This window comes from Vanellus vanellus, assembly GCF_965231255.1.
Source record: "Vanellus vanellus genome assembly, chromosome: 14".
NCBI classification, from domain to species: domain Eukaryota; kingdom Metazoa; phylum Chordata; class Aves; order Charadriiformes; family Charadriidae; genus Vanellus; species Vanellus vanellus.
The window spans coordinates 6,743,919-6,771,360 of NC_138919.1; positions in this window are offsets into that span (position 1 = coordinate 6,743,919).

Consider the following 27,442-nt stretch of genomic DNA (forward strand, 5'->3'; position numbering starts at 1 on the left):
AACTACTCTGCAGATATAGTATAAAGTAAAACTAGAAAACCCATGTAGGTTGATCTGCTCCATGGCCTGGCTGCAGAACTATCACAACCAATCACACATCTGGTAATGATTTTGGAGTGAGTGCTCTGGCATCCAGTGATCCTTCCTCTCTGCTTAGCACTGGTGAGGCACACCTGGAGCGCTGGGCCCAATTCTGGGCTTCCGAGTACAAGAGAGACATGCATGTACTGGAATGAGTCCAGTAAAGGGCCACTAAGGTAATTAAGGAAATGCAGCATCCCTCATATGAGGAAAGTTTGAGAGAGATGGGACTGCTCAGCCTGGAGAAGAAAAAGGTCAGGAGGGTCTCATTAGCATACATAGATAGCTGCCATGAGAGTGCAAAGATGACTGAATTGGGCTCGGCTTGGTGGTGCCCAGTGGGAGGACAAGTAACAGGCACAAACTGAAACACGGGAGGTTCTGTTCAAACATGAGAAAAAAACAACTTTGAAGGTTGTCAAACACTGGAATGGGTTGCCCAGAAAGGTTGCGGAGTCTCCACCCTTGGAGATACTCAAAATCTGACTGGACCTAGCCCTGAACAGCCTGCTCAAGCCATCCCTAGACGATGTCCTGAGATCCCTTCCAACCTTGAAGATTTTGTTATCCTGGGATTTCACAGTTTGAGCAAGCAACGCTGAAAAAGCTGAGGCAGGCAGAATGGAAGTAGCATGGCAAAAAGAGCAGCAGACAATGAAAATAAAACATTTAAGAGTCCATTTCTTCCTTTACACTGATGTAAAAGAGGGCAACATCAGTGAGTGCAGGGCAGCTGTACTGCTGCAACAAGCAGAGCAGCTGAAAGCTCTAAAAGCTTAACCGCTCCTGGAGCAACACATGAGTATCTATACTGACTGATCTGCAATTCCTGCTTGCTTCAAGGACTGGGTACCCAAAGACCCACGTTCCCTCAGACTCTGTGTTTCTAGGCGTGCCTGGAGAGGCGGTGGAGGCACCTGAACAGAGAACATAGTGATGAAAAGTGTGGGCAACCCTCCTGCCTACTGCATGTATAGTTCAGCTATGAGATGCTGCCTTAAGCATTGAATGCAGAGGCACCAAGGAAGTTACCATCTCATCCAGCCAATTATCACTTAATTTTTTCCACCTCTCAGGTTTTCATTTCTTTTTGCCCAAAATTATGCTTAAAGAATCCCACTCTGTCCTGCTTGGAAGCATGCCCTTGCACTGCAACAAGGGACATATGTCACCACCGCTGCTGGGCTTTGACAAAGTACCTATTTTAAAGTCAGGAGGGAATTTTGCCAACCAGCAGTGGGGACTGGCTTTTCACCCCTCCATTTCTTGCACGTTAGAGGGGCGCTGCTATGTTAGCGGCAGCGACATAGCATGGGTTGCTGTAACACAGGTAAGAAAGTTGCTGCTCACAGCTTGCAGCCTGATGCAGTGGAAACCTGAACGGGACAGCTGCCAGAGACGGTCAATAGCAGGGCTGCTCTGGCAGCTGTAGGAAGGGGGAGACCCGGAGACCCAAGACATTTCCATAAGGAGATTTATCTACCCTGGTTATTTCTGCCTCCCAAGCCCCTTACACACACAGGGAGGCAGCAGGGGAGGGACAAAGGGGATCTGTCTCACGCAGCTTGCTGAAATTCGCTTTTAACCTCACTGGAACTAACTGAATCACTGGGCTTGGCATATGCATATACATTAAAAAAAAAAAAAAAAAAAAAAAAAGATGTAACTAGAATGGCAGGAAGCACGTACGCCTTACCTGCCAGGTGGCTGTTCCCCCTGCTCAGTTCCAGACAAGCTATGGGGACACCGGAGCTGCGTGCAACTGGATAAACTGGGACCAGCTAGCCATACAATGACACTGTAAGCGCATCTCCAAACTAAACAGGAAAACTTCAGTGAAACATGGATTGATACAACAAACTAAACTACCTACACTATTATTTCCCGTAGCGAGCTCAGACCATCCTCCCACTCCCTTTCGTCTCAGCCTTAATAAAGAGATGTCAGATTTACAGGATCATCTCTTCTGCCTCTGCGTCAGTGAAACTGTACTAGATTTTGCAAGTGAATCTCCCAGATAAGAAATGCAAATCAATTTGTCTCTTTTTCTTCATTGTGCCAGTACCCAAAATGTGTTCTCTGGGATTAAGCAAAGGATTGGCAGGCTGCATGAATGCTGCGGGGGAGGAGGGAGAGGGCAGAAAGGGTGAAATAAGGGGTAAAGAGTAGTCTGCAAACCCAAAGCAGTTTGTGCAAAAGAAAAGTGCTTCATTTCTTCACAATATCTTGGAACAGAGATGAAAATACAGCTGCTGAGTGAGCACTGACAGCAACAAAAAGGAGCAGCCACAACTTGAAATACCCAGGTGGCGTTTGCACTGATCTTAGTTTATTTTTCAATAGTAAAATCTCCTCTTTGTGATCATTACCATTCTTTGAAGTTGGAAGAAGCATTTTCACTTTAACAGTAACCAAGGAAATCTTCCACAACAAGAAAGAAAACAGGATCCAAAGCAAAAGCAGAGCAAGGAGATTCACACATACTTCCAGATTATATTTTTCTAAATATATACATAAAAAAAAATCCCAAACAAACCCAAACAACTTATCTCCTCTGAAACAGTTTCTGCTTCCTGCTCATTTATCTTTTGCAACACAGCAGGACACCTTCCTCTTATTGAAGGTGTTTAGTGGCTCCAGACATCTCAAAAATCAAATGTGATGCAGCAGCCCAGAGCACTGCTTTGCTTGCTGTGCAACCTGGTACAGCCAAAGAAGTGACATCACATAACACAAACCCAAGAACTCAGCTAAACAAGGTTAGAGTGATGCTTATGTTGAACTGTGAAAGACACCCTCACTCTTCTCCTCACCATCCCTTTCTTCTGGAACAAACCAGAACCAGACAAGATCCTAAAAGCCTTATTTATTGTCAGTTATTCACTGTTATTGTACTGTAGCATCAAGATTTACCAGTCCAGGGGGTTATTTCATTACAACTTGGTATAAGTATATAACATGAAAAACAATATAGCTGGAAAAAAATAACAAAAAGATATTGGAATAGTTTTGATCATCATGAAAAGTATAGGCAAAGGTTTTGGCTGAGAAGAGGCTGGTAGAAGAGAAAGAAGACAGTGGGGTAGTATTCAGTTTGCACTGTGTAATATTCCCATGCATAACTTATCTTTTCCCTTCCTTTACTTTCTGTGAGAATCACTGTAGCTTCTGCCTCTTGTGGAAACCCATGCTGTGAGGACATGACAGAAACTCCCAGTAAAACACGAAGCACAGCTTAGAAATTATCACTGGAAAAATACAGATATAAAAGTTTTTAACACCCTTTGCTTCTTTAAGCAAAATGAAATCCACAGGTTTCTCATTGGCATTAGCCGGCATGGTATGCATGAAACCACATCTATATCCACAACCACAACAGAAGCTTGTCAAATTAAAGCTGTCACTTCTTCCATCTCCCCACCCTTTCCAAAACATACGCTTTAAGGAATAGGTCAGTCTCCTGGGTCAGCTTGACTGCCTTAGTCTACATTTCTAACCTGCTTCCCATCATATCTAAATGTTTGGTGCTCATAAATTCAGTGAAAACTGAGGGGTGAGGGAGGAAGGCAGGTGGGAAGGGAGGCGGAAGAAGAAAAAAGCACAGAACTACCTAGAGCAGCATTAGTATCCCAACTGCCTTAATGAAGCGATACAAAACATAGGGGTTAAGAAAAGGTATACATATCAGCCAGAGACATTGGCTTGCTTCTATCCCAAGCTGTAACTTTGGAAAAAGTCCGAGTACCAAGGCAATAAGAAAACTCTCCTTTTACTTCCCAGCATAAATACCTGTGCGAAGTTTTACTGGCTGCTGACAACTGCCCCACGGGTTTGGAAGGGCCAGGAGTCCTGCAGACAGTGGCAGCCTGGGTGCCAGCTGGGCAGGGAGAGGATAACAGGCTGATCCAGCTAGATCTGCCTTCAGCTGCCAGCACCTAAAGGTACGAGCAAAACAATGCTCTGAAAGACCATGAGCTTTACACATGATCTACCCTTGCACTTACTGGCAAATTCATTATATGACTCCTCCAGCCCAATGGAACAGCAGCTGCTGACTGATTTGCATGCACTGCCACGCAGTCCATGATTACTGCTGATGTGACACATGCTGTATAAAGGGCTCTTTCAGGAACGGATTGTGTAAGCTGAATAAAGGCAGTTGGCTTTTATTCTAAAGAAAATGCTGCACATCAAGTCTATTAGATTTGCATTGCACAAGAATTACGCCAATAACGGCTGAATCTTTAATGCTGCTAGTGGAAAAAAAAATAATATTTTTCTACCAAACAGGAAGGTAAGGCCAAGTGAGAAGGTAATAGAGTTTTATTTTTATTAATCAGGATTCAGAGGACAAACCATAGGTTTTACTAAAATGCTGCTTATGAAAATAGTTTTCCAATCGAACAGTTAATTATATTTACCCAGCATTGCAAAGGTGCCTGCTAGGTCAGCCCAGCCTAGAAAAGAGGCACTTTTAAATCTGCTAACTGGTCCAGGCTGTCAAAACAAGCTTTGTAATCTAACATCTTTTGAAGTAAGAGGGTACAACCCTGAAGTGGATAGCAAAACCATTAGCCACGCTGGGCCAGGATTTTAATCTGTTTTTAAACACTATGGTAAGCAAATATTCCTGTTGGATACAGAGTACACCAGAGAAGCAGTAAGAATGAGCAGAGCTCCCTCTCAGCTCCACAGTGCAACCCTCTCCAGAGACAGCCCCAACCCACAAGCAAGGAAAAAGTGAACCATGATACAAAATGGTTAGCTTTTAAGCAGTCAAATTAAATAATGCAGATTTGGCAACACCCCTAAACTGTAAAAGCCCATATGGGACCTTTGAATTTGGAAGGGTTATTGATACAGTTTATAGGCAAGAAAGAAATATAAAAATCTTAATGACTTAAATGAGCTTTTGGATGGGCAACACCACTAAACAACTACGCAAAGGAAAATTCTCACAATTATCACATGCTACTGTGGAATTAACAGTGATTTTCTGCAGATACCTAAATCAAAATAAAATGTACCCCAAAAGGATGGACACAGATACTTGCCATGTGCTTGCTGAGATGTTCTCTTAAATACTGGAGGTGGCTCTGTAGGCGCGGGAATAGAGGACAAGCCACTGTAGTCAATTCACTTCTGACGAAGCCAAGTAGGAAACAAAAGAAGAGACGCCTTGTTCAAAAGTGGCCAAATAAACCTCCTACAACACAGACAACTTGTAAAGTATTAATCTGATTTTTGGCTGCATGTTTTGCTCTAGTGTCCACTCAGAAGCCTGCAAGAGCATGAGCATTCACGTGAAACGGAGAAAAGAAGGATAGGGTCAATATTTTAACATGGTATTTTAATTTCAAGCCACTGCTCCAAACCAAATCTCAACCAACTCTAAACGCTTTAAAATCAGCATACATTTAGCCTAAACAAACTAATCACTGTCAGGGATTAATTGGGATGAATTGCCTTCAGAAAATGGTTGTCTGACCCCACTGACTAGAGAAGTATTCTAAAATAAATCCCTATATTTTTAAAAAATTGTCTTCAGAGTTATACTGGCAACCTGTTGGGTGAAGGAAACCAGCAGCCGCTGTCAGCACTGCCGTCAGGACAAGCGTCAGTAGATCTGTGGCCTCAGATAAGGCATTATCAAGAGTATGAAAAGGAAACAGCTTCTGATATTATAGCTCCTCAAGGCCATTCATAGCAAGATTTGGTACAGAACTATCTGCCAGTTTTATCAACAGGAGAAATGAGGTATTGACTAAGGGAAGGCTGATATGGTGCTGGTAGAGAAGTGAGCCTCCTGACCACCAGTCCACTGTCCTCGTTGTCCATTTTATAAGATAGCTTAAGAAATAAAAAAAAATAAACTAAACCCAAAGCCCACAAGATATGCAAATCTTAAAATTATCATCAAATCAGCAGTGGCATTTAAAATAAAAGCCACAGGATTTCCTGTGTTCCCTTCTCCCTGGTCTTTTAATTATTCATACCCAACATCAGAGAACAGAGACAGCAAAACATTCAGAAGCTGAAAAGGTCGACAGGGACAGTAGCCCGCGGGAAAATTAAAGGGATTTCTTCCTCTCCTTCAGCTGCAAATACAGACGCTGGGACCCCATCCAAGAAGAAGGACATCTGGGCTAAAGAGAACAGGCATATGGATTGATCTATGCCAGAATGGGCACTGCCAGCAATGAAAAACGGCTGAAGAGAAGGCAGAAGGGTGTGAACCAGTTTGTTATTATCCATAGAGATATATACGAGGAAACTTGTTTTCTTGCAGTTGTCTTTCTTACCCAACACAGTAAGTATGGGAACACAGGTACTTTTTTGCAGATTGGCACACTTGAGAGGTTTATGGTTCAGGGGGTCTCGATAGCTTCAGCACCAGTGAGCTCAGAAAACCCACGGAACGTAAAGTGGAGACATCCAGAATTGTAGGCTTTAGCTTGACTGCCCTTCCTGCAGTCAACCAAATTAAACAGAAACAGAATTAAGACAGTATTCCTAGCAGTTCAATCTCTTCACACTTTCCCTTTTGCATATTTTTCCTTTTCTAAAAGGAAAAATTTTTCCTTTTCTAAAATAATTAAAAAATAATTAAAAAATATTTTTCCTTTTCTAAAAGGAAAAATTCTTTACTTAAAAAAAAAAGAAACCCTTTGTTCAATGCTCAACACACTGCTACCCACTCTGCTAACACATGCCACCTCCTGCACGCTCCTGAGAGTCTGTTTCGCAATGCAGACAAGTGTCTGCTGGCAATCCCAACAGTCACAAAAACATGAGTCAGGCATTAAAATCTATCAGATTTTAATACCGTATAGTAATGGATTTCTATTTGACATTACGATATGGATTTATTTTATTTTGGCTGTTAAGCTGATTAGAAAACATATTTTTGAGTTCATTGCCTTAAATATGAGATGGAAAACTGACCAGCCATTTGATACCAAAGTTGGTCAGACTAGGAAGGGACCCATAAGACTCAAAAAAAAAGTCATAGCAGTGGGTCATGATGGTTGCTTAGTGTAAGGGGTGCTCAGTCACACCTAGCAGCTAGGTAGCTTCAGGCCTAACTTACTATCTTTTTGAGGTTGTAATGTGCCTGTGCCTTTTACCAAAGGACTTTCCTGCCTGTCTTAACACTAAGATAATGAAAAATTATATGTAGCCTATCAATTACTTATGCATTCACTATTAATATTTCAAGATTTGTGTGCATAAATAAACCAAATTTATTAGAAACTTGCAGTCTTCCCCTCTCCCCCCCCCCCGCCATTTTCCTTTGACACCAGCCCTACTTAGAGACCCTCACATTTGGATCTTTATTTGTCTGCCATAAATCATTCAATGTGATGTTTCAGCAAATAGAACAGCTTTCTCCTTAAGTCCAGCAGCATTAAAATACACGTGCTGAGAAATCAGCCATAGACGTTTGGCTTAGCAGAGCTGCCAATGCAGTACCTGAGCTTTGGCAGGGAAAATTCAACACGCGGTCACCAGCACCTACAACAAAGCCTGAGTGCCATTCTAGTTATACCAGATACCACGGTGGGATGGTGTGGCTGCAAAGGTGTGGCTGCAGGACGCTGGCACCTTCCATCTGGTACCTAGCATATGTATACAGCTCACCGCTATTTGATTCACAAAGACATAATTAAAGCATAATCTACCAGCAAAGAAAGAGCCAAATGAGTCACGCAAGTGAAGCCATTTATGTTACTGCCTTCTCTCTGCACTAACTATACGTCTGCCTGTTCCTTTTTTTATTCTCAAATAAAACTGGTTTTATTCTTTTACTTTATTTCTCTGCTCCCCCATGCTCATTTTTATCTTCTCCTTTTTCTCCCTTTACATCTTGTCTCTGTAATTATCATTGCTCCGTGCCTTCATACACATCAGTATCTAGCCACGCATAGCACACTCACTGTGCTCTAGCTCAAGTTGATAGGATTTGTTTGGACTCAGTACCTACTCCATAATTCTCATGAGCATCACCCTTTACCCCAGGACCTGTATTTTGTCCCACATAAGCCGACTGGGAAGTGCTTTAGTGCTCTTCTCTAGGCTTTACACACATCATCCTCTGGTCTGTTCCCATATAGAATTTTGCAGTGCAGAAATACTCGGTTACTATTCTTTCAGCATGAACTTCCAGTCTTCTTTCTATCTCCATTTTGATAAGACTTAGCTACTGAGGGCCCTTTCCCAGTCCTTAGAAACCTCTTCCCTTGGGTTGCCAGAGGCTGCTTCTTCCCATTTTCTTTTTCCCCAGCAGCTGAATATCTCTAGCTCTTTCCATTTCATTTTAGCTTCTTTGGTTATCCTACCTATGCAGCTAGGAACAAGGCTCTTTCCCTTCTCCTTTCCATTTCTTTACATCCTTTGAGCAGCCCTAGAAGACCCTTTTTCTGGCAGGGTCTGCAGGAGCGGGGCTGCTCCCCAAAGGTGACCCTGTACCACCAGGTACAGTCCTCACAGTACCTGAGTGGAGTTGACACAGTAGGGCCAGCAACAGTCCCACGCTCAGCAGATGCAGCAGGGGAACAAGCCAGACCTCAGATCAATCCAGGAAACCCAAACAGCAACTCAGGAGACCGGTCTGGACACAGGAACCCCACACAAAAGCACTGCCCAAAGCCTGAGCTCATCTGGCGCACCAGGGCCATGAGCTGAGGGTTCCAGGTGAAGCTACTCAGTGCAATTAAAGCCCATTAGTGTACTTGGGGCCCTAACAATCTCCTCCCCATTTACAAAGCAACCAAAGTGTTTTTGAAGTTGTTTCTGACAACATTATATATGAGCAACGACCGTACCCATTGCACAGTGACAGTATGGATGGCAGCGACACCTGTGAGTTATGCAGCTTGGGAAGAATTCATTTCTAAATTACAACCATTGATCACCAGCTGTAATGTTTTCTATTGAAAATTTAATCAATAAAAGGGGGAAGTACAAAGTTTGATTAAATAGAGTCAATAAAGGCAAACATCAAGAGTTTCATTAAATTCTCTGCAAAAAGTGACATTTTTGAGAATATTATCTTTTCAGGAACTTTGCCAAACAATTACTCTTTTTGACAACACGTTTCAAAAGGTGCATTACAAAAATGACAGTGCTTTATCATACCACTTTTTGAAGAGAATATAACTAGTCCCCTCTGGTGAGCCTTCTGACTGAGAGTATGTAAGTTTGAAAGTATATAGATTATCTTCATGAGCATTCTGTCTACAGAAATGCCTGTCCACACTTGTTTTTTTCTTTCACTGGGTTTTTTCTTTCACTGGGGCAACTGACTGAGGAAAGCCAAAGATGCCAGCCTCTTTAGCTAGAATGGTGGGCAGAGCACTTACATCTCAGAGTTTGCGGCTGTCAGTGTGGTTAGTCCCTATAGCTCTGGACAATTACTACTGAATTAGATGAACTGTCTAGTCTATCATCCTGTTTGGAAATGTATTAAATATTATCTCAATTTTTAAAGCATAAGAGTTAATATTACAATTAACTTTTCATCAAAAAGACCCCAAACTGTGAATTCACTTCAAGGGGAAAAGATATGCTTAGGTATTTCTGAAGCCTTACTCCTTGTTGCTATTCATCTTCTTTTCTGCTTGCAGAGTTACTCATTGACATCTAGAGGAGAGTTTTCCCCCGTTTATCCCATTTGTCCCCCTGAAATACCATTAGTTCCTTCTTTTTCATTGTAAGTGAACTCAGTCCAGAACTGCTCAGTAACTCTGTGCTCCTTGTCTTCTAGCCTGTTCCTACCAACCGCGAGCTTCTCTCACATGATTTTCCCCAAAGTGATCCTTCTTACCTAACCAATCTTCGACAAAACTCCCCTCCTTCCCCTTCATATCCCCTGCCTTCCCTCTCACTTCACTTCCTCTCACTCGTGTACTCTTCCCTACTGCATCCCTGGAGAGACATCAGCTCCCTCTGACAGCTTTTCCAGAGGGAAATCTATGGCATTATGCATGTAGAATGGTTGTTAACCATACTTTTCTCCATTAGAAAGACTAAAAATAAAGACTAAAGTCTTGTGAAGATAGAGCATACGGCTTTGTCTATCAGTAGAAATTATTTTTAACCCAAGAGGTTTGGTCATTCTCTGCAGAAAAATGCTCTGCGGTTCTCACATTCAGGATATGTCAGTGTTTAATAATACCGCACAGGAATGAATCTGAGATGAAGTTTTAACGGTTCTCTGCAGATTTTAGCAGTTTCCAGCTAGAATAATTGCACAATTGGAGTTATGAAAGGGAAATAGAAAGTTTATGACTTTGCAGTAGGAAGATATTTTTTAACTTGTAAACATACATCCTAAGGCCCTCCACTTTCATTTGCTCCATTTTCTTTTCAAGTAATTTATATCCTCCAAAATATTTCATTGATCTTATGTCAATTTTGTCTGAGTATGAATAAGCACAATTATAAGTCTGCCCTTTGCCTGAGCCAGGAGACTGAAATGTAGGGATCAAAAACTCAATGATATTGGATATAATGACACCTGGTAATTATTTTAAATTGTTGTTCCCTTTTTCAGGCACTTCACAGGCAAATTTATATGAAAAATAAGGTGTAAGTAAGATGTTTCTCTTATGGTGCTGAGCATGCAGGCATCCATGTGATTCACGATCAGTTGCAGTTCTTTGAATTCCCTCTTTTCCTCTCACAATCACAGCTGCATCCCACCTGACACTGCAGCTTCTCCAGGACAGTGCATTAAGCAAGAAGGTATAACCAGAACTCAGCAGAAGAGTTTCTTCTAACTAGTATCTCTGCAAAATTCCTGACTCGTTAAATCAAAAGGGAAAAATCCAAGCCACCACTACAACAAAATATTTCTTAAAACTTATGCCCTCCCTGAACATCAGTCGCAAGTGGGAAAGCAGATGTTTTAAAAACAGAATTGGAAAGAATCCACCTAAGGAAAAGACATCTGTCAGTTAAATATAAAATACAGTTGACTAAGCATCATTAACGTCTTTATAGCCTTCTGTTTAAACATCAATAGCCGGAGTTGCCTTTGCCCACAAGTAAAAAACTGAGAAAGTTGCATAGACATCCTAATGTAAATTTTCAGAGTTCATTAAATATGAATGAGAAAGGAAATGTCTGAAAAAAAACTTCTCAAGCGTTATAGAAATTAATTTACTAGGATTTACACTGCCAGAGCAGTAAAACATCGAAATTAACTACCGCATGGATTATCCCAGTGTAACTTCTTAAATGCTAATTCAGTTAGGGCAACCTCAACTATCAGAAAATGCAAATCCTTGTGGGGTTCATTTTTTAGCAACTTTCTCCTACTACTAGTAGACCTGTTATGCATGCTAACAATATTCGGTCCCTCATAGGGAGCAGGGTTCTTGTATCCAGTGTGCAGGATTATGTGATATAACTCAACTGAAGAATCTCAAAGTCCCCAGTTTGAAACCAATCCCCACACCATTTAGCTCCTGAGGGGCCTTCGGTTTAATCCTCTGCACCCCTCCAGAGGGCAAAAAAATGCAAATTCGAAGCAGGACATTTTCAGCGCATGATCTAAGTGACCATGGTTGGTTAAGAACCATTAATTCCTGCTGCCAAAGGAGGAATCCCTGTTGTGATGAATGCGCTCCCAAAGAGCTTGTGTGCAGGAAGGAGACAGGTCCTTGGGTGCCAACACGCTGTCCCATGCAGCTGATAACCAGGAACCTGGTCACAGACATTTCCGTAAACAGCAGCTCTATCGCAAGCTGCTTCTGTTGTCTCCCCCGCCTCTAGCCTCTGGTTCCTGTCCCAGCCCACGCAAGTACAATTAGATGAGCCAGATCAGGCTTATTTTTATCCTGGATCCATTCCCTAGCTTCATTCACCATGTGGCCCTGCAAATGGCTGTCCTGGCAGAGCGCAGCGGCTAGAGCAGGGCTCGGGGATGGGGTGCCAGTACCATGACCAGCCCAGCGCCAGCTCCGCTGTGCTGCAGCCGGCTGCCCAGTGTTGACGGGAGGCACGGCAGGAAGGCTGATCCCCTCGAGATGTTGAGTTTCCCGCTGTAGCACGCTATGCCCCAGAGATGTTGGTGGCCACTAGAGAGAAGGTAGCCTAGGACTGGGGTAACCACTCTACGTTGCAGACACCTGATGCTGGCAGCATCAGGCCCCATTTGGCACCCTTCCTCCCATGGAAATGGGGTGGGAAGAGGCGAGAAGCAAAGCCAGGAGCCAGGGAGGGAGCTGTTGCTTGTGGCTCTTAACACTGCCAGGCTTGAACCTGGTTTTCTGGGCTTTTATTCAGGCAGTGTGGGCAGCAGCCTGTCCCCCTCTGTCCCTCTGCCCCAGCAGTCACAGCTCAGATGACCTGCCTGCCCGTAGAGCTGGTGCCACTGCCTGCACCAAGAGCTGTCCCCGTCCTGCTCAGAAAGATGCTCTGTCTGTCTGAGCTGCGCTTGCCTACTGGAGAGGAGACAGACAGACAAGTGACAGCGAAAGAGAATCATTCAGAGGAGAATGAGCAGTGCAGGGATTTTAGATTTCAGTTAGACATTCAGCAATGTGCTGAAAAGTCGAAAAATAGCATTTACAGCCTTGTTGATTGTATTGTGTAATTTGAGTACCATGAAGTGAATCAATAATAACATGGCTGGTTTACTCCATTTCTTTTTTTGTTCTTACTAACTGAAACTTTTCAGTATTAAAAATAATTTTAGCATTGAATATTATTTTCCTTATATTCAGTATATTATTTAATAAATTAATAAATGCATTAGAACTACGAGAGTCTAAAATTCAAATCCACAGTTAATATAATTACGTGAACCAATAACATCAGAGAGAAGCACCGTGAAACTTTGAGCATATGGTACCTGTTTATAGCCAAAAATTAGGAGATGCCAGTTGAATAGAGGAAACAGAAATAATGAACAATAACCCTTAGCAGATTTAAAAGGAAAGCCTGTTGAGCAGTCCACAAATAGCTGTTATTCAACGCTCATACACCCCTATTTATCAGAATATATTTAAAATACATACTTTGAATTCTTAGTTGCTTTATGTCATAATTAAACACGAGTTGCATACGAATGCCTGTAAGCATTCAACTGCAGTGTTCTACATTAAGTGGCATCTATTTACAGTTACCAGCAAGCCAAGGGTTTTTGACTGGCTCAGCTAGATTTTATTTCTGTAGCAAAATGCCAGCTCAAGCTGGAAACATTACAAATAATAACTAAAGGGCCTGGCTCACCACTGTACTATTTCCAAAATATACCAAGACAACAGTATGAGCTAGATCCCTGCCTTAGCTGCACATTCACAACATGTATATTTATTCTGGCACTCCTACAAGGTATAATGGCTCTTGATGAGATTCAAAACATGAGATTCTCTAGACGGAGGGGTCCTAAGGTGACGACTCCATATCTGAATATCAGACATCTTAATAAAACCGTCCCACCTTATTCCCACATGTTATCACCTTTCCTGAGGTCCATCATGCATCATTAACATGGAAGTGGAAAGAAGCTGTTGGTGAAAAGCTATTTTTACCTCCTGTTTCCCTGTGGGACACTACCAGCATAGAGAGCATCCTCAGATACCCATGGCAGATGGCTTTAAGTCATCTGAACAACTGATCATCGCTAGAGCTCCCGTGAGAGCTGAGCTAATGCATGATGCAACGTGGTCTCTCCTCCCTGACTTTAGAGGAGGCACGTTAATTTTAGCGTGTATCTCTTCTGACATACAGGGATCAGAGAAGTTTGACTATTTGGTTGTTATTTAACAGCCTTTGTTATCACATAAGTTTGGCCTGTTTGCATTCCTCATCTGAATATTCAGGTATAACATTTCATTGACAGCAGTTTTTGTGGAAAGCAAATGCAGCTGGAAAATTACATAGCCTAGATTTCACATTTCCACATGCAATATTTTTCCCTAAAAGTGCTATTTACACGCAATAAAGAAATGAAAACTACTGCCCTATTATCAAACAGTAACAACCATTCAGTTTCAAACTTGGATTTCAAAATACCCCTTTTCTAATCCATTGCTATTTACACGCAATAAAGAAATGAAAACTACTGCCCTATTATCAAACAGTAACAACCATTCAGTTTCAAACTTGGATTTTAAAATACCCCTTTTCTAATCCATGGCAACCGTTTTAAAATCAGACAAAAGAGTTTGAATTTTTACTATTTCCATACAAAAATCTATGCTGGAACAGTATTATTTTAATACATTTGATTAACAAACCTGATTTTCTTGAAACTGTGACATGCTCATGCCTATGTAGCCAGCAGAAAAAAAAAAAGGATCAAAATCCTTCAGATAAAAAATTTAATGCATATCTCAAACCTAGAAGTTTCAGAGGTTTTTTTAGAGTTCCCATGAATAGAAGCTGTTAAATGCAAACAACTTCCCATGGAGTTCCCAGATAGTTCATCACTTAAACATAGTTTCTTTCGTAAATTTTCCTTTTGCTAGCAAAATAAGCTCAAGCCTTACAAAATCCACATGGAGAAGTGATGTGCATTTGTATGTCCTTGAACCTTTTACACTTTCCAAATGAGAAGATGTGTATTTAATTTATATTCTTGATTTTGAGTGATAATTTTTAAAGGGCCCTAAATAGCAATGACCGTGATTGACTTCTGCCTGCCAAATCTGTGAATCATTCTCATTTCCAGTGATAAAAATAGAAAAAAAAAGAGATCCAGAAGTATCTCAGGAAATTCCAATTAGTCTCCAACATGCTACCACAAGTAAAGGTGTAGGAAGAGTCCTTTTCTGAGGGGGCAGCTTAGCACTACTAATGCATTACATTCCCTGTGACAATCAGTTCATTTACTCTAAAAACTGCTCCACAGCTCAAAAAATACCATACCATACCATACCATACCATACCATACCATACCATACCATACCATACCATACCATACCATACCACACCACACCACACCACACCACACCACACCACATAATCAGCTTTGGCCCTAAATCAAATTTTCAGTTAGATGTTACCCATTCATTTTGGCATCTCAACTGTATTACTGCTACGATCTCTGTCTCCTGCTACCACTCGCTGCTCCTGGAAGCAGAGCCAGGTGCATCCCAGGCATCCATACTTCTGGCTGTGGGGAATTTGTCGCTGATGTCCCTCAGCCTGTTCACAATGGGGTTCACCACACGCCACCCTACAATGTCAACAGCCTGCCTAGTTTTTGCAGTCACCGGAGAAAAATCTGTGCTTCTGGTGAATAATTCTATATCCACTTTAGACACATACTTTAGATGAGATTCATGATTATATAGAAGAAGAGCAAATCTCTTTCTCTCTGTCAACTGGAAAATTTGTTGTTCCTAAATGGATTGCGTCTTTTGGTGACATTATCCATCCACCATTGGACATTGCTTCAAGGATGAGTGGCAACTATGTGCCCATTCACACGTGGTTCCCAGTGTGTTTGTTGTTGTTTCCAATCTACCAGTCTGACTTTTCTGAGCACTGGTGCTGTTTTGCAGGGAGTTTTTTGTAGTGCCTTTCTGCTCCCTTTCACTTTTCCAACAGGTACAGACAGTTTGGAAGGGTGTAGCTGGTTTTTCCAGTGTCTTTTTTTTTGAAATCTCTTTTACCTTTAGACTACTTAAAGCAAATAACAGCATGAAAATAATATTTTTCTTTGGAGGATTTTTTCTGCATTTGTAACTTGTAGGTGACAGACAGTTTATACAAAACCTTTTTAGATGTCCTCCCTCAGATACCTCAGATATATAAAATCTGTATCCCAGAGCTCTGATTGCAGTGGAGTACAACTGACAGCAGAACCCACCGGGCAAGTCTGAAATGTTTTAAAAACGTCTCTCCACACCTCTTCTCTCTTCACCAGATATTAGGTCCAGATTCAAAGCAGTGCCTATTCTCTTGAAAGCTTACACATAGTCCAAGAAAGGTATCTGACATCTGGCCAGAAAAGCAGATATTTCTATTTCCCTTACAAATTTGCAGCTGGCATTTCTGACCACTCATCTCCTGAAGCACACAACAAACAATTTGTAGTTTCTGCTGGGCTTAATATTGATAAAATCTGCTTGCCCACATCAAGATGTTCCAATCAGTCACTGTCTAGTTAGCTTTTTAATGAAAATCCAAATGTGCGTAGGAGGGACCTGAATTATAGCCTTAGCCTTAGATGTCGTCAACAGCTAAGCACAGAGCCCCAGTGAGCCCCAGGAATGAACTCCCAAAGGGTCAAACTGAAGGCTTCAGCCTGAATCATGGCCCTTGGGGAGCCCCTGAGGTTATAGTCATAGTTTAAATTTCAGGAGGCTGAAAGAAGCACAAGTCAAAGGAATATTTGCTGATCAAAGCCAGAATCCTAATCATCTAACTACTCTTAAGTCTTTTAAGTAGTAATATCCTTAAATTAATTTTGCCCTAAATCCAAATGGCAAAGAGATTATTTTCCTTTCTAGTGACTCTGGCAGATTCACATCTGGCTGCATGTGTGTAAACTTGCCTGGGGTAAATGGTATTTTACAGGCTAGTCAAAAAGAGAAATTGTTCAGAGTGTCAGCAGACAAGGCTTAGTTTTGAATTATACGGCACAAGTGGACAGCTGCTGCTGCAGGAATATAGGTGAGCTGCTTCCGTAACACACCTCCCCAGCTGGATTCCTAACACCCATAAACCTTGCAGCAAGAATAATCACAGAAAACAACAATGAAATAATGAACTATTAAGCAGGAAATCCTTTCAGTACTGTTGAAGGTGGTGTTTCTTCTACTTATAATGGCTGGAATAATTTCTGGTAACAACCCTAGTTCTCTTATTTCTATTTTTTTTTTTTTTTTGCATCTGTAATCATTTCCTTCCTCAGTACTTTCCTTAGCTTTCTCTTTCAGAGCTTCTTGACAACAAAACCTCATTGGGGAACACCAGTAGTTTTTATTCATGGCAGCACTATGCATTTGCCTGCTGTAGTTCCACTATTTTGAAAGAAATGTCAAGCTATGAAGTTCACCAAACCATGAAAGAGAAGATAAGCAAGTTCCATTTAAATTTATACAGCCCTAATTTAAAGGTTTTATTGAAATATTTAACTACATTTAAAAGTCTACCTTTTTGTCAACCATATTTTCGCTCTCATGTGGCAATATGCATTGTAAACCATAAACTCCAAGCAGAACAATATATTTTGCCTGGTTAATTTCTGAGAAATAGATATGTTTACTTCCATATTTATTTCCCAGTTTAATGACTGCTGTAGCTTTACTGATGTACACTTCAGTTTGCAAACAAGTGTACGGGAGCGCATTATTCTCATTTATGCCATTTCAGTGCAAAATTCAAATGCAGGTTACACAGGATCCACTTTATAAAAGCACACACAGTCCCTACTCCCAGGATTGTGCCCGTTTAAAAAGCCAAATATCAGGAGGGAATAGTGAGCGCAGAGAGAAAATCTCATTTACCCAGGACTGCACAGCAAGCCAGTGGCAGAGCTAGAAAAAAGACCACCTTTTCTACTACATTATGTCTTATGCTAGACAGCATTCCTGGATTTTTATTTTCTTTTTTTTTTAATTCTGTCATATGAACAAGAAAAATTCAGTAGCCAGGGTCTATAGTTGGCACATGATTTGTGAAAACAAACAGATTAAACTTTGCAATCCATAATCATACTACCATGGCCTCCAGCAGGGCCCTCAGCTACCTCCTGCAAAGAACTCAGCTTCTGCAAATATTGGAGGAGTTTTTGATCCCTTTGCACTTAAACTACTTTGTTGCTTTCCAAAATTATCAATGGCAGGCAACAAATACCACACAAAGCATGGATAAAATAATTGTGTTAAATTAAATCCAAGTTCTACGCTCACAGAAGTTCCTTGGAAACCTCATTTTGTCCTGTAACCTAACTAGTCGTATGTATACAAAACTAAAAATAAGAAATTACAGCAATGGGCATTACTATCACTAACCCATTTGCGGTTCTAGCCCAAAGATCCCAATCCAAATCCCACTACAGATAACACAAATAAATACATACTTGGCAAATGCTGCAACCATTGTGGTTAAGCACTGGCCACAATTCCTCCAGCTGCCCTCAGCCACTGTACCCCCAGGGGACTAGCACTGTCTGTTGAAGCACATCATCTTTTATGGTCGTGTTCCTACTAGCTAGGTATGTTTAACTGACTGTTTATCTCTACCTAGTAACTCTCAGAAATAAGTATTATTCATAATGAACAGGGATTGCAAAGGAGGCTGTGCTTTTGAGATGCAGGTTACAGGTCCATAACTAAAGTCACAATGAACTTCATTATATTTAAAATACATTCTTTGTTAAACAGTGGCTGACCCTCTAAAACTGCTGGATCCCAATTCACGCAGTTGCTGCAGGTGCTTCTCTGTGAGCCAGACTGCTCAGCTGAGAAAGCAAGCACGTGGTTTATAGCACAGGGAAGCAAAAAAGCACTGCAAGTACACTGTGACGACCAGGGGAATAACTTTGTTCTGATGTTACCTTTGAGGAACACAGTTGTGCCCACTCTCTGGCAAAGCATGGCAAGGACTTAGGTACAAGTTTGAAAACAACCGCATGGCTTGAGCATACTTTTGACTCCCTCATCATCAGTGAGTCTAAAAAAATTGTCTTGGAAAACAGGCTAGTTATGTGCAAGAAAATGTGTTAAAACATTGATTTAAACCCTAAGTAAATACTCTTATAATTTATATTACAAATACACTGAACAATAAAATCCACAGTTCAAGGAAAAAATCAGCGATAAGAATTAATAAAGTGAAAATAATGACCAGCTCATCAGCTTAAAACAAGCAAGGTTCAGAAATTAAAATGGTGACTGTAAGGTAAAGAGCACAGCTGACTTCCAGCTCCATGTGGCTGTGCCCAGGCAAGGGCAACATTTACCATTGAACGTCTTTTTGAATAAGAAAATTTAGTCGTACTGAGATGTGAGACTCCCTACATCTCTGTGAAACCTAGCCCTCGGCTTTATTATCTTAAATACTTGATGCAACCTGGCTTAAAACTCTTAGCTTCTCTCTCCTGGAAGGTTAGGCATTAGCAAAAATATTTTACAAAACAGCTGACAAATAGGAATTTAAGGCAGTATTTGCTGCAGATCTGGGCACGCACATACTGTCCCTTTAACGAATGCCCTTTTTTCATGACTGAGGTGATGTTCTGGCATGAGAAAACCTTACTGCTGGCTGGGGAAGGAAGGGTGATTTTGTATATGTAATTTCCTATTTGAAATTCCCAATATGAGCTTTACTAGTAAGACTCCAGTGGTCTCCTCTCAACTGCAATTCACTCAGGGACCTTCACTTCCCCTTCCCCAGAGCACCTGCCTAACCTGCTATTACCCAACCCGTTGCACAGGTAATCGTTCATACCCAAGTCTAGCTCTTTTTATTTGTCCTTACAGAATTGCAAACTAGTTCTCCCACTCATCAATCTTTTTCTAAATGTTAAACCTTCTTCATACAACCCCTCATACTAATACCACCTGCTGATTTAATAATGAACAGACTCTCTCTTTTTTGCTCCGGGCTGCTAATGAGAACATGGGGTAGTACCTGAACAACCTACTGGGGAACTCGCATATTTCAGCCTTTCCATTCTGACAGTCAATCATTTGTAATTGTTCTCTGAGACTCATTTCATGATAAGTTTTGATCCCATCTAACTTTATCGTTATTAAATGGCATTTCTCTGTCTTGCTTGCAAGAAGTCACAGGAGACAGTATCAAAAAACTTGAGTCAAGAAATGTGACACCTCCTGTATTCTTGTTATAGTAGGAAGTTAAACAGGTTTGAAGAACCATTGTTCTGGGAATATCTATGTTGACTTTTACTCAAGTTCTCATTGACTTTCATGTGCTTTGCAAATAGTTCGTCTGTTCCCCTGTTCAAATAAAATATTTTGTAAGCATTTGGGAACACTATAGAGCTATGTACTGAATCACCTCAATTTTTATCCTGTGTATTAGAAAACACAACTGACATGCACTCCAAAGTCATGAAATACCAGACCTCAAAAAAAAAGCTTTTTCAGACTGCAGTCTGACAGCCATTTCCTCCAGTCAGAGATAACTTAAATTCTTCGAACTTCCAATACAACATTGTCAATAATGAATCATTTTGCATTGCTGTTTATTGTCCCCATTCATACCTCTCATATTTTCACACAGTAATCCTCTCAGCCTCCCTTAGAATATTTACAATTTTCTTAGCAGTGATGAACAGGAAAACCACAAATGACTTTGTTTCACTATAATTAAATAAATGTCAGCTTCTAAAACCAGGTAGTTTCTACCTCTATTAATATAATTCTTACCATAGTAAAACACTATGAGTTTGCTATAAAAAAAATAAAAGTGTTATGATTGTCTGTACTAATTCATATTTCACCAGGCTGGTGTTTTTCACAAGGCAGGATTATGTCATTCACAGGTATGCCTAGAGTATTAACAAACTCAATCATTCAGAAAGCCACGAGGTAGTAAAACAAATCGCAATATTCAGGCAAAGTAGATTATACAACATCACACCAATACCTATGTTTTTGACATCAACAAAGAGGGCAGCATCTGTGGCAACCAGAAGAAAGGAGATCCTAACTTCCATGATCAGCAAAGACGGCAAAGTGAAGGATAAGAAGGTGATAGCAGCCAGAGAAAAATACTGGCATAGGAACAAAGGACTAAGTCATTTAGATTGGACACCTGAAATAGCTTTCCAACCAGCAGGATGGTACAGCTTTAGAAATAGCAAGTGAAAAGAAGAAACAGCTTAGGATGGAGCTTGAGAAATCTGTTAACACTGAGATGTGCCAAGCACGCCTGTAAAAGCAGGGGCTAAAGCTGGTAACAGACATACTGTGTCCACATTCCTCACATCCAACTCTCTTTCCTGAGGATCTATACTTGGCCTCCATGGATTTACATGAATTTACACAAGCTTAAGATCCAGAACAAAAAGATTTTTTTATGAAGGAAAAGTGGTATTTTTTATTTATGTTGACAATTTAGGCCAAATTCCCATGAACAGAATTACAGTTCTGTTAACTTCACTGAGTTTACAACAAAGGCAAATGATGCTTTTTACACTGAAAAAGTTACTTGACATCAGTTGGATATACTAGTTACAACCAACCAGCTAAATTCCTCAACTCCTATTTTGCATACAACTATGCCTTAATTTATATCATACTGAATTTAATTGATTTGACAGTTATATCATTTGATAACATTTTTACACTACAGCTACTATTGTACTCTGCCTTTGCTCATTACATTTAACATCTTTTATAAAACATTCACTATGCACAAACAGCAACTTTACCTCTTCATTACTCAGCACACATAGGATCTCACCTTACAACAGAAACTTAAAAAATTGCTTCAGAAAAGATTAAGTGATTAAAAGGAAGCCACAGTAATACAAACTTAAGAACAAGCTCATTTTTTATGTTAACTGTTTCAGGGGCATTTGTTTTCTAACTATATAAAAAAACCCTAATGGAGATCGGATAAATTGGTTACAGGTTTAGATGCAAAATTATGTGATAAAGTTCTTGTTGTTAAATGCACATGTGTACACATGCATTGTACATCACAGACATATTCTGCTCCTCCACTTGCTCATTACAAAAACAGTATTAGGAACATGAATCCTACCATACTTAGAAATAACACTTTCAACTCCAGCAATCCATAACTTATCACTGTATGAATGGGAGGCAGAATACGCAATGTTCTTGAATGTATTTTTCTTTGCGGTAAAAATCATAACTGTGGAATAAAGGTCCAGTCCTCAAGATGCTATAGGGAGGAGGCGAACTAAGAACCTGCACAAACAGAATTTCTTCATGACATCACTAGATGAATTGCATAAAATGTTTCTTTGGGACACATCCAAGCAGTTGATTTGCTCATAAACAGGAACCTGAGTCAACCATACCTCTCAGAGATATACAATAAACCTTAGCAGGTGTATTTCATTGACATCAGAGTTCTAGCTTCTTTTCCCAAGAAATGAGAAAAATTTTAAGAGATGAATAAATTAGAGAAAACAACATTTCTTTCAGCCATATTCTGCATTTAAAGAACCATCTTATCAGACTGATGCTTAAAATTAATTGCAATGCAAGCCTAGAACTTTCTTTTCTCGCCATTTGCTGTATTCTTGCTCAACAGTAAACAGTGAAGTATAATTAAAGGCTACCAAACATTGCTTGAGATTTTGGTATGATTTAAATAAAATTAAAGTGCTTATCAGTTTTCATTTTAGTGCAACTTAAAGCCTTGAAGGATTTGAACAAGGCTATATTACCAATTAGCATATAGAGATGCACCTACGAAGTATATCAGCTCATTTCTGAAATCCCCAGGTACCTGGGAGGTGGGAAAGAAATACCACTATTTATAGAATTACAGAATGGTGGGGGTTGGAAGGGATCTTCGGAGATCATCTAGTCCAACCCCCCTGCCAAAGCAGGTTCACCTACAGCAGGTTGAACAGGAATGCATCCAGGCAGAGTTTCAGTATCTCCAGAGAAGGAGACTCCACCACCTCTCTGGGCAGCCTGTTCCAGTGCTCTGTCACCCTCAAAGTAAAGAATTTTTTCCTCATGTTGAGATGGAATTTCCTGTGTTATGGTTTGTGCCCATTGTCCCTCGTCCTGTCCCTGGGCACCACTGAAAAGAGTCTGGCCCCATCCTCTTGACACCCGCCCTTTAGATATTTATGAGCACTGATGAGACCCTCTCTGTCTTCTCTTCTCCAGGCTAAACAGACTCAGATTTCTCAGCCTTTCCTGAATTAAGACATGCACACTATTCAAGTGCATCCCTGCTCTCTGCCACATCATGTATCAGTGAATGCAATGAAACATGGGAGCCAGAGGTGGGAACCTTGTCTAAAGGAAGAACTGGAGTTGGAAACTTGTGAGCTACAGCACCCTGTGGTAAAACACAAAATCAAAGCATCACCATCATGTTATGATTAATTTCAGGAGAAAAAAAAAATATATGTATGTATATGTATTTATATGCATATTTTTGTAGATATAAACATACATTTTTGAGGAAAAGAGGATCCTGGTGTTTTGCTCAGATCACATTTTATATACTACAGAAGATAGGCAGTATCCCAGCTAAGAAGTTTCTGCCTGATAAAATACTGAAAGACCGACTGTGTGAGCGCACGTCCTCTTTCCACTTAACTGCTTTAAAGGAACATCGGCGAGTGTCAGCTGAAGGGTGAAAGCTGTACTTTTTAGTGAATTATTTTCATATTTATCCTGCCTATTTGCCCAGGATGCTTGAAAGGGTTAAATTAAATCTTTCTCACTACATATGCTTCTACCTAACTGCCTGAAGGGCAGCCTGTGGCTGCAGCTACGCCCAGATTTACAGGGAGTGGCAATATCCCTGTATCGTCCAGCACTATCCAGAAGGGCACATAAAATATCTCCGGTCACTTTGGAGAGGTGCGAGTTCCCCTCTCTGCAACCCCATACCAAGGCTGACCTCAGTTCAAAGGCGTACCGCCAAGGGATATTCCACATTGCTAGGGCAGCTGTTTTTACAGAGCTTGTTTCTGTAATTTGTCCAGAGTATACAGGGTAGGTTTGCAATGGGATTTGAGCTGCTAATGCTCTTAGACTCCCTGGAAAATTCCAGTTCAATGTCTTGACATTTACAAAATTGATTTCACGCCATGACTGTTTTAGAGCCCAGGGTGTTGGGATTTTTTTCTTTTTTTTAGGAGGGGGGAAACATGATATATGCTAAACTAGCAGAATCATCTTTCTGCAGTTTGCCTCATTACAGTTTGCAGGAGTGGCTGGAGCAGACCCTGTACCCTGTAATGCTGTATCCAAGAGCAAGAAAGCCAGGAGCTACGGGGAATTTTACAGCCCACAATTAAAACTTCCCAAATGCTATCAATTCAGCAGATGAAACTAGTGCTCCTAACCTCATCTCTTTCTACAAAAATCAAATCCTTGCTAAGTGAGTATGGCACCTTTGTTTTGAAAAACACATTTACTCTCCTGGGTGTTTGTTGAGACTTGTGGACCATAAAAATAGACAGTACTTTGAAGCATTTTATTGAAATAGTCTTTTAGAATACTTAATACAAATGCACACAGATGTACCCAGCTCAGACTGCACTCTGCTAATTATCAGCTTTTTTCCACAAATTTGCAGATGGTGGAAACTATCCTTGTATTTTTTACATCTTGCCTATTTGCCCAGGACACTGATATGAAGTAAATAACATCTTTTCTCTTATGACGTTATCACTATCCTTGCAGCACAAGCTTTAATCGACTTTTATTAATTAAGCAAGGGACCAAATTTTCTGCCTAGTAACATTGCTTCGAAGTCCGTGATCAAAAAAACATGATGACTTAAAAGATCAGAGAAAAGCTAATAACTAACACTTCTGCATACAAATACAATTTAAAATTTCCATAGGAAGCCTCTCATGGTAAGAACCACAAGACTCAGTTTGCTGTTGCTGGGGTTTCTGCATTTGTTTTGGGTTTGTGCAAGGCTGATTTTTAAATCTTAGCATGTCTGGTCATCAGGGACATATCTTAGTGGAGACAAACTAGAAAGGTTTTGGAATTGAATGCCACACGTTGAAAGCATGCTGAGGATGGTAGCTGGTGTCCGGATGAATTTCAATAAACCTTCCTACGAGACAAGCCTTCCTAGATGCTAACAGCACTCACAGCTTGGGTTTTTCCTTATGGATATTTAATTGATCAAGCTTGCATAGGATGATACCCTTCATACTGATCCTCGACGTTACTATTGCAAGCAGGTTTGAAAGTAAGCTGCATTCACTGACACATTTAAGTAAATTCAAATAGTTTTAAAATAATTTGCCTCTGCATAATAAATTATTTTTCAATCACTTCTTTCACATATCATAAATCAATGCCCTGATTACCAAAATGTCTGATCAGGGTATTTTCTGTACATTTACAAAAGTCTTAACTGACACAATGAGACAACTGACACAGCTATCCAAATTTTGAGTTTGCATGTGTTGATCATCATTCTCTACTTGAAATGCAGTACTCAAAGCTTTTAAGTTTCTTGTTTGGTCATTTAAAAACTAGATGCTTCACACCAAAGGTTATTGCTATATATATAGTACAAAACATCTCTACCCTTAGCTAGCTCTCTTATAACAATTAATAAATAAGTTGGATATGACAATCTTCTCAGTTTTTGTTACCCACCTTATGCCAGCTATGTGTTTATATGGTAATACTCCATTCTTAATGGCTCTCCAGCATTTTGTTACGTGGGTTTTAGCCTCACACTTTATTCATGCCATAGGCAATGCAAAACGTCCTTTCCCCCAGTCAGTCTAGCCAGAAGTGGTTCTGTAGCTTTGTATCCCCTCTTTAAATTCACTCTCCCTGACATTTCAGTGTCCTTTACTATAGTTGTCTCAAGAAAATATCCTCCCTGGAACGTGGTCTGAAATTCATGTTATTTTATACTTTTTCATTAAAAACTGATGGTAGATCTAGTGTAACGTGGTATCCAACCGTGACATAAGCACCACAGTAGTGATTTGTATTCAAAAAATATCCAGCAGAATTTTCAGCAAAAAAAAATCCAAGGCTAGAAGACACTCTGTTAAACTAACTGATCTTTCTTTTCCTACATAAAAAGCCATGTTCCCCTAGTCTGCAGTCTCACCTGTGAATGAAATTTAGAGCTAACCGATTCTTTTCTGATTTGGGAAATATGAGGAAAAAAGAAATCCTCATAGTTCTCTCTAGTCTGCTCTGTCCCCAACCTGAGCCCCAATCTTAGAGACACAGGGACACACAGAGATGGAGATGACAAATCCTGATCCGCTGACACTAATGTTAAAATTCACTTTTTCACAGGATCGCAATCTGTAATATGGAGGTTTTGCAGGACAGGAAGTAATTTTGCTAGGACGCTGTTCTTTCGAAGTACTTCTGCATCTTTCTTTTTTTCAGTGGCCAGTCCAGCCCAAACTACGACACCATCTCACTCTCAGGAGAGCATCCCACCACCTCAACTTGACTCCATGACTGTTCTATTTTAACTTCCCTTCTTTTGGCTACTCTATATCTCACTAACTTACCTTCATATGAAAAGGGATTTTTATGAGGACAGACTTACAACAGACAAAAAGAACCCATACTGCACAAAGCTACCTAATCCTACCTCTTCTCACACAATGTAACCTCACCTTTGCCATGAACGGTCAGGCTCCCTCCTTTCACCTCTTCTGTATCTCACCACCGCTTGCCTTGTGGCTAACTCTGAATTTAGCTGTCTGAACCTACCATGTTTGAAAAATTGGCTCTAGTGAGAAAACATTTCAGGTCAAGGTAATGTTTTTAATTTCCTTTTGGTGCATGAAAATCATTGGAAAAGGGACATTTAAAATATCATTAATGAAATCACAGAGTTATCATACAAAAAGTAAAATAAAGTTCCTTGGTTAGATATTAGATTAACAACTTTTAATAAACTTACATACAGTTAGTCAATCAATGCTATTCTCTCTCAGTGTCCCCAGAGCAATTAAAATTCAGTGCTCAGCAAGATCCATTTAATGATTCGGCAAGGTCTCTTTTGGAACCATGTGCACAGTATTAGAATAAGAACATTGCACAGGAGCCTATATACATTACACAAGATTCCTACTGCAGCAGGTTTCTGGGTCCTTCAAACAAAATGCCTCACCAACAGACCTATCTATTAGATCTCAGATGTCAATAGGAGGTACACCCAGTGGCTTTGAGGTCGCTTCATATAAATGACATAATGTGAGGGAGATCATTAGGATATCCAACTGTATGATCAGTCTGACAGCGTGGATCTTGCAAGAAGTGTGGTTGTGAAAGATAAAATAAGCATGGGCTTTTTCGCATGCAGATACATTCTCAGAGGTCACAGGACTGCAACATGTCACTTTTCAATTCTTTATTGAAAGAGGATAAAATAATTCAAACATGCTTATTTTATCTGTCTCTCCAGCAGCTGCTGTATGTGTACAGCAATTACTTTTCAATATTAAAGCGCTTACAGCAGAATTCATCACTACACATTGGTCCTTTTAAAAGCAGGTTTGAAGATAAAAAGTTCTTGAAATTGATGTAAAGCCATAATTAAAAGCAAACTTAAAGATTAAAGCAGTTTTAGAAATATAATTTTTAACAACCTTATTCTTGCCAGGATGTGTATTTGCGTATAGTCATTTGCTGTGACTGGATGACGGTGATTATATTTTGTAAGTTTGTTTACATTCATTTACTGCCTATTATAAGAA